Source organism: Solanum lycopersicum, chromosome 4 (genome assembly GCF_036512215.1).
Source record: "Solanum lycopersicum chromosome 4, SLM_r2.1".
Taxonomy (NCBI): Eukaryota; Viridiplantae; Streptophyta; class Magnoliopsida; order Solanales; family Solanaceae; genus Solanum; species Solanum lycopersicum.
Window position 1 is genome coordinate 22,210,125 of NC_090803.1, and position 8,514 is coordinate 22,218,638.

Consider the following 8,514-nt stretch of genomic DNA (forward strand, 5'->3'; position numbering starts at 1 on the left):
TATGAGGGACTCCGGGAAGATCGTCTTCTGGAATCTCCTTTACTACTGAAATTGAAACTGACCAAATATGAGGTATCTCAACACTTAGAGTCATTAAATCAAATTAAATAATAGACACACCCCTTAGAACTAACTTCCTTGCCTTAAGGTACGAAATGAAACCCTTAGGCACTGCTGAACTGCTTTTCCACTCTAAGACTGACTCATCCAGAAATTGAAACTTTACTACTCGACAAGCATGAAGACAGTCCATATTGAAATCTACCATGTCTAATTCAGTTAAATCAACTATGGTACACTTGTGATTGACGAAAATAGGACAATCACGATAGATTATTAGTGCTAGAATGGACTCACCAACAGGTGTAGAAACACTGAATGGTTCACTAAGTTGCTCAAAAATAATATCAAAGTTCATAGCAACATACGGAGTTACAAAAAATAAACTCTCTCCTAGGTCTACAAATGCATAAATAGTAAATTCAAAGATTTGAATCATACCAGTGACAACATCTGGCAAATCCTCTTACTCTAGGTGATTTTTGATAGCATACAAGCGGTTCGTTCGTCCTCCAAAACCATTTCCTTGCATGTTCTTTGGACACTCTCGCATGAAATTCCCAGTCCAACCACACTTGAAATAACCCTTGAATCCCTCACGACAAATACCTGAGTGGTTTCTACCACACCTAACACATTAGAAGCCCAGTTACCTCATTGCCTCTCACTATCTTGAGACTTGAAGGGTCTAGCTCTGAAGTGTTGCGAACTCTGGCCATTATGCTGACCTTAGTTTATGGGTGCAAGGGCACTAGTAGATGGTGGAGCAGGACCCTTTTGTTTATATTGGAAGGAAGATCAGTTTGTACTACTCTTTTGCTGCCTGAACTTGTTGCCTGATGTCTTGGCCCTCTTATTCTTAAACCTTTCTCTATCCTTCAGCTTATCCTCCTCAACTTGTTGCCCATGGATCATTAGCCTTGCTATGTCCATATGCCCTATCATAATTGTTGCCTTGTCTTCCTTGCTTGACCGATGAGACAACCCAGCAATAAATAAAATAATCCTGTTTCTCATGTCAGCAAAAATCTCTAGATCATAGTGGAGAAGTTGTGTGAACTTCAGACTGTACTCGTGAACACTCATAGACTCCGAATTAAGGGTTAGAAACTCTCTTATCCTTGGTAAATGTCCCATGAGAGCACTCTCAAAACATGCACAGCTTAACTGATTATTAGTTCATACTCAACCCTAATTGTTTCCATTGGTGGAACCAGACTATAGTGATATCGTTTAGTTGGTATGCATCTAGTTCCAGCCTTTCAACATCAACAACATGCAATATGTCAAAAAAATTCTAAAATACTTTTAAAAAGTTATCTGGATCTTTTGTGACACTTGAACTTGTGAAGCTTGGTGGATTCATCCCTAAAAACTCACGGATCCATGAAGTATCAGCCACTTCCTGTCGAGTACCTCTCTGTCCAACTTAATGAGTCGCAACTTGACATAACATCTGGATAGTCTCACAAAATTCAACATGGGTAAATTCTCCTTGAGGTTACACTTCAGGTGCATTTAGCAACTCGTGTTCCTTAACACTCCTTTTAGCTAGACGACCTCTGACCGCTCTATGTGGAGGCACGATTCTCTAAAAACACGCGTAGGCACAAATCAGAAACTTTTTAGAGATCAAACTCTAACGCACAAAATGAGTATAAAAGAAGTGAAGGAATTCCTAATTGTTGCAGCCTCCTAATTATAGATGTGGCACGCTTTACACAGATAATTAGGACTCTATAGAAACGACTACATAGACTCCCTAGGAATCTTGAACTTTGTGCTCTAATATCAAGTTTTTCACGCCCCGAGCCTACACCATGGGCGGGACTAGCACTCGAGAACAATTGTTGGCCCCAAGCGAACCCTTGGTTTAGCTTATTACTTAGTGGAAGACTTAAATCAGTACAAAGAATTCTAATGCTAACTAACTCAACTGTCTCGAACTAAAATAAAAATGTTTTTGAAATAAACATTTAACTTAAGACAAAGTTGCAACTCAAATGTAAACATAAGTCAATAAAAAAGGTGAGGAATAAACTAATATCTGACTGTCTATCTATAAAGCCTCTAATAACTAAGATGGATATTGGTACAGACCTCATAGCATCCTAATAAACTAAGCTAGTAAATAGTGAAAATGGATCCTCCGGAATGCAAGAAGGCTCACTAACAGACTGTGAACTGGTCATTGGATCAACGATGTGCTGGAATGCCGATCCTAGTTACCTATATCTGCATCATATTACGATGCAAGCCAACTGACATCAATACATTGAATGTACGAATATGCGAGTTGGAATGCCAAAACAACATAGAGTGAAAGAGATTTTGAAACAAACACTTACCTTGGTTTTTCTCAAATCTACTTAACTAACTTATTTCAATAAACACTATTAAAAATTTGACTTACTGCAACGCTTATGTAGAAACGGTTATACAATCATAGCAATAGCTCACCTAATACAATAGTTATAATTGTGGTCAAATATCTTTGAATCTGATAGAACAATTCTTTAAATGAACTGTCGCATCATCCCTATAATCGTCCCTATAGAGATTCTATGGCTACAAATTTTAGAACTACTGCAATAGCTAACTCTATACAACGGTTATTTTAGAAAAAATATTGTGGTTCTGATTATCACTAAATATATTTCCCTCCATTGATTTTGCAAAGAGTCTAAATATATTTTTATCCCTAAATATATTCTCTCACTAAAAAATCTAAAAAAAGGCCCTATTCTCCAGAACCTTTAGCGATGTGAGATATTCCACAAAACAATGAAGCCCTATTCCATAGATTTTCAATCAAAGCAGCTCTTGGACAACGAAGAGCTCTTGGACAGCAAATCTCTTGGACAAAACAAAGCTTTTGGAGGAAAAAAACAACTAACGATTTCTAATCTCTTGGACAACGAAGCTTTTGGTGAAGCTCGTTTGTTTCCTTGGACAAAGAGGTTTGACTACGAAGTCTTCCATATAAAGGTGAATAATGTTTATGTTTTCTTTGCTAGTTCATGATTTCTAAGTCCCCATTGAATTATTTTTCAAAAATCTTAGAGAATAAACAATGGGTTAGTCTTAAACCTATGTTATTTGTTCTAATCTAGGTAGTGTATACACTTCCCCTATTTGACTTTGTGATTTATAGTGAAACAAGAAAAAACACACTTCTAAATTAGATTTAAAATTCTTAAACTTGAAGATGATTTAGGGTTAAACTTGAAGTGGATTTAGGGTTAAACTTGAAGAGGATTTAGGGTTGAGTCAGCCCTTTATAATGAGAAGTATAGAAGAATCTGTTAGAAACCTTTTAATATTCTCGTCTCAATGTTGCTGCCCCGAAAAGATAATCCTTTTGACCTCAACTCGTTTTAGCCGGCATTATGTTTTGATAATCTGAAGCTTACTGTCACATTTTGTTCTCCTTTGCTCGACTGCTTCTTTTCTTCTTTGATTTATAGTTGATGCATAGTGATGGATTATTTGGTTTCAAATTGAGTGTGTCTTAGTTTTATGCTCTTGTGTTTGTCGTTGTTTTGTTCGTGAGTGATATTGTTTCAATCACTTATTGGTTCCTTTGAATGGTTTTAAGCAAGTATGTTTACGAAGTTATTTTGATTAGCATGGTTTCTAGTTGTCTGGGTGCTTTGTTGTTCCTCTAGTTCAGCTCATGTGATTGCTTCCTTTTACTTACCGGATTTATTTGAGTAATTATTTTTCTCATGTTTGTTTGTGATATGTGGAGCTTCGTCTTTCATCTTTAACGAATTCCGAAGAATTGAAAGAGAATAGAACTGGGAGGTTGCGACTATCAATATTGAAAATTATTTGGCTTTATCTTCCAATAGTTTGATTCGCGCTTAGTTCCCTGGAAATTTTACTTTAACTCAATTATGTGGATACTATATAGATGCATCTTAAACTACTTATCTTTTTTATTTGCAACAACTTTGCTAATTACATTAACTCTTGTGATAATTTTCATTTTCATATCATAGACAAGCAGTTTCAAGTTTCAACTAGACGGGAACATTAGTAGGATAATCAGTGGATGTCTTCGGATTGTTTCACGAATAGATATTTCTTGTTCTTGGAGGTTGGCTGGAAAAACATCATATACATCTGTAAATACATCCTTAATTGGGGGATTCTCTTGTTTTTTTGCACTTGAATGGCTTGTGATACCTGCTTCCTGATATTACTGCAAAGTTCAGATTCAACCTAAGAGTTCATTCAGCCTTCTCTTTCTATCCATTTCCTAAATCTGCTTATAGGGTCTCTTTTTCTTCTCCACCATTAATTTATTTAGCTAGACAATATTTTTTTGAGTCATTAGAGGTTGAATTATGTCATGCTCTACAAGTAATAGCCTCAACTAGAATAGGTTTACATTCATTAACAACCATTTTTCATGCCTCATGGACAACGGTGAAAACAACAAGAGCATCGTTACCATCCACAAATACTATAAATTCCATAGACCTGTTCATTAGTAACAAAACCATCACTTCGAAACTAGTCACTAATAGGTGTACTGATTGCAAACTCATTGTTCCATCAGAAAAAGATAACAGGTGCATCTAACACCGCGGTAAATTTCAGAGTAGCATAAAAATCTCCCGTACTAGAGCCTCCATTTCCAAAATATACAATTGTACATGCATTTTTGGCATCCATCTTTAGAGCATAGGCATCACCAACAGCATTTGGAAGCTGAAGCTACTGTTGATGCAAAAGTAATATAATTATGCTTATTAGATCCATAATAGATAGGCATCTTCCTGCCTTTTCCATAATCATGTTTGTTTCCAAACAACTGATTGACAAATTCTTGAATGGTAAACCCTTTCCGTAATAGAACTCCGGACTCCCTATGTGGAAATATGAAATTGTATGTCTTAAGTGTAGCAGCGGATGTAATGTTGATGGCTTCTTCCTCAACAGTGGTAACATATAAAGATATTTGTCCTTCTCTCTGTGCTTCATAAAATATTGTATCCATTGTTTGAAGTGTGACCATATTAGTATATATTTTCAATTCAACTTTCTATTCAATATGTGCAAAATCACTAGTGATTGGGTAATAATCGTCATCAAGGACCTGGTAATAGTGTACTCTCTCCTCCCTTGTTTCAGTGATAAAGTTCAAATGTGAGGTGAATTTTTTTACCTCGCCTCCAGGGAAATGAAGGACCTACGAATCATTATGAATGTTGTACATGGGATTTAACTGTGTTTGAGCTTTGATTGAGTCAAAATGGAAATAGGCAAAATGGGGTTGATTTAAACCAAGAATTCGAAATGGGGTTCTTAGATTTGGTGATATGTGTATGATTATGATAAAAAGAAGATAAAAATCCAACATTGGGTTTCAAACAGATCAATTTTCTTGATTTTGACAACAATGGAGTCATTGTGCGACTGTTCTTTTTTTTGTATGTGTGATTAAAAAGAGGTATTTTTTGTATGTGTGGTTAATAAAAGGAAATCCTGGACTTATATCTCTTATCTTTTTTTCCTCACTTTGGCTTGGTTTCCTACTAATATTGTGTGATTATATCATCCATAGGCTTGGCTAAAATAGACACAGAGCCAGCACTTGAGGGTTTTGTTGAAGTAGTTCGTTTGGAACCTGACAAGGCTGATTGGTAAGAAATTTAAAGTAATAAAATTTTATGTTATATAGTAGTTGTTAGACTGATCAACTAACTCCCTTGTATATTTTTATTAAGAGAATAGGAGTTATTACTATTTGTCTTAATTACTTTTTCCATGTGAACAATCAACTCTATTACTGTTTTATGAACACATGAAATGATTTGCTAGAATCAAAATTAATATACTGATAATTATTTTCATTGCTTGATGCAGCCTGCTGCATTGTGGTGTGACTACTTAAGTTTTGTTCAAGAGCACGACCAATCAGTTTGTACACATTCTGCAGCTGGAAATTTAAAGGTGAGAGATCTATTTGAGTGTGTCCTTATTGCTTCTTATAATCTATGTTATTTTCTCTAATAAAAATTTGCCATATAATCTATGTTATTTCTCTAATCTAGGTATGCCCTTATTGCTTTGAAATCTGTTTCAGTGTGCCTTTAGTCATTCATTTTTATAAAGTTTCTTTAATGGTAGAAGCTGCTAATAACTTAACTTGAAAATATTTTTTGGTTCTACTATTAGTGTTGTAATTGTTTGTTGTTGAATTGATGTGAAGGTTTGAGATTCGATTAATCTAAAAGTTTGAAAGGTTAAGTTTGTCGATATTGCTTGTACTTATAAATTTATTAGCTTTAATGTTATGCTCATGTCATGTAGGATATATATTCAATGGATTTTGGAGATAAAAGTTCGATGAATCTCTGAAGATCCACCAATGACTCTATCCATGGAGTTAATGATTTTCTTAATAAAGCATTTGAACGAGCTTCCCAAGGAAATGAAATATTATGTCCGAGTAAGAAGTCCTTTAATCGTAATTGGCATTGTCAAAATACGGTAGAGGATCACTTGTTTTGTCATGGATTTGTTCATGGATACACCAAATGGGTATTTCATGGAGAAGGATTTTTCTCAAGAAATACGACACACCCAACGAATGATGAAAAAACTTCTAACATGCATGACGATATTGAAAGAGTGAGAGAGGGGTCACCTGAAGATGCAAAAATATTTTTTTTAAAATTAGTAGAGGAAGGGAAAGAATATGTATCTGGTGTGTAAGAAATTTTCTAAGTTGCCGGTTATACTTGTTAAATGCATTCACAAGCTGACTGATATGGCCTTTTCAGATTTGTTGGATTTGATAATAGAGGCCTTTCCATTTGCTCAGATACCCAGTCGTTTTACAAGGCAAAAAAGGTCGTAAAAGATTTGGGTCTTCATTATGAGAAAATCCATGTTTGCACTAACGATTGCATGTTAATTTGGAATGACAATGCAAAGTTAAATACTTGCTCTGTGTGTGTGGAGCTTCGAGATGGAAGAATGTTCATAATGGCTTAATTAATAAGGTAACTAAAATCCCAGTGAAGGTTTTAAGGTATTTTCCTTTAAAGCGTAGGCTTCAGAGGATATACATGTGTTCTGAAACATCCGTATCTATGAGATGGCATGATACCGAAAGACCTAAAGATGAAAATTTAAGACATTCTGCAGATGGTAAAGCTTAGAAGGATTTCGATTCCTTGCATCCTGACTTTTCTAATGATGCTCGTAATGTTAGATTGGGTCTTTCAAGTGATGATTTCAATCCATTCAGAACTATGAGCATTTTGTTGATGAACTATAATTTATCACCACGGACTTGCATGAAGTCGGAGAATATTATGTTGTCAATGATTATTCCAGGTCCATCGTCTCCGGGAAATGATATAGATGTATAATTGCAAACACTGATTGCGGAGTTGAAGAAACTATGGGAAGTGGGAGTTGAAACATATGATGTTGTAACTAATCAAACATTTCTAATGCGTGTAATTTTTTGTGGACAATTACTGATTTTCCAGGTCTAGCAATGCTTTCTGGATAGAGCACCAAAGGGAGATGGGCATGCCCCACTTATAATCATAATAATTGTTTCTAATATCAACATAGTTGTAAAATGTGTTGCATGGGTCATCGGGTGTTTTTACCTCCTGATCATCCATTTAGAAAAGATAAAAAAATCATTTAATGGTATAGAGGAGCATAAAGTTTCACCTACTCCATAATTAGGGGTACAAGTTATTAAAGAGCTTCTGAATTCAATAATGTTTTTCGAAATAACAAAAAGAAAGAAAACGAAAGAACGATGGTGCATGGAACAAAAAATCCATATTTTTTGAGTTGTTGTATTAGGAACCAACAAATTGAGCACATAGAGAAGAATATTTGTGACAATTTTCTTGGGACTTTATTGGATATACTTGGAAAGTCCAAAGATCATATAAATTCTAGCTATGACTTGTATGAAATGGGTATACGCAAAGAGATTCAACCTCTAAAAGATTTTGATAGAGGAAATATCCATTTAGCTAAAGCTTGTTTCTCTATGAAATCATATAAGAAAAAGTTATATTGCACGGTCTTAAAAGATGCCAAATTACCAAAAGGGTGTGCTTCTAATATATCAAGTCGTGTGCAAATTGAACAGATGAAAGTATCGAGATACAAAAGTCATGATGCTCATTTGATAATGCATTACTTGTTCTAGGTTGCAGTCAAAAAAGCATTACCCAAGAATGTAGCTCTGGTATTGATTAGGTTGGGGGAATTTTTTCAGAGCCATATGTAGCAAGGTTATAAGAAGAAACTATCTTGATAAGTTGAAAGCAAAAATCATAGATATTAAATGCGAGCTTGAAAAGATAAGCTTATAAGAAGAAACTATCTTGATAAGTTGAAAGCAGAAATCATAGATATTGAATGCGAGCTTGAAAAGATTTTTACTCCATCGTTTTTTATATG

General features: G+C 34.9%; 1 pseudogene; it reads right to left on the reverse strand.

Annotated features, from left to right (window-relative positions):
* Positions 1-4,081: 4,081 nt before the first annotated feature.
* On the reverse strand, positions 4,082-7,715 carry LOC109120027 (2-oxoisovalerate dehydrogenase subunit alpha 2, mitochondrial-like; annotated as a pseudogene).
* Between the last annotated feature and the right edge of the window lie 799 nt (positions 7,716-8,514).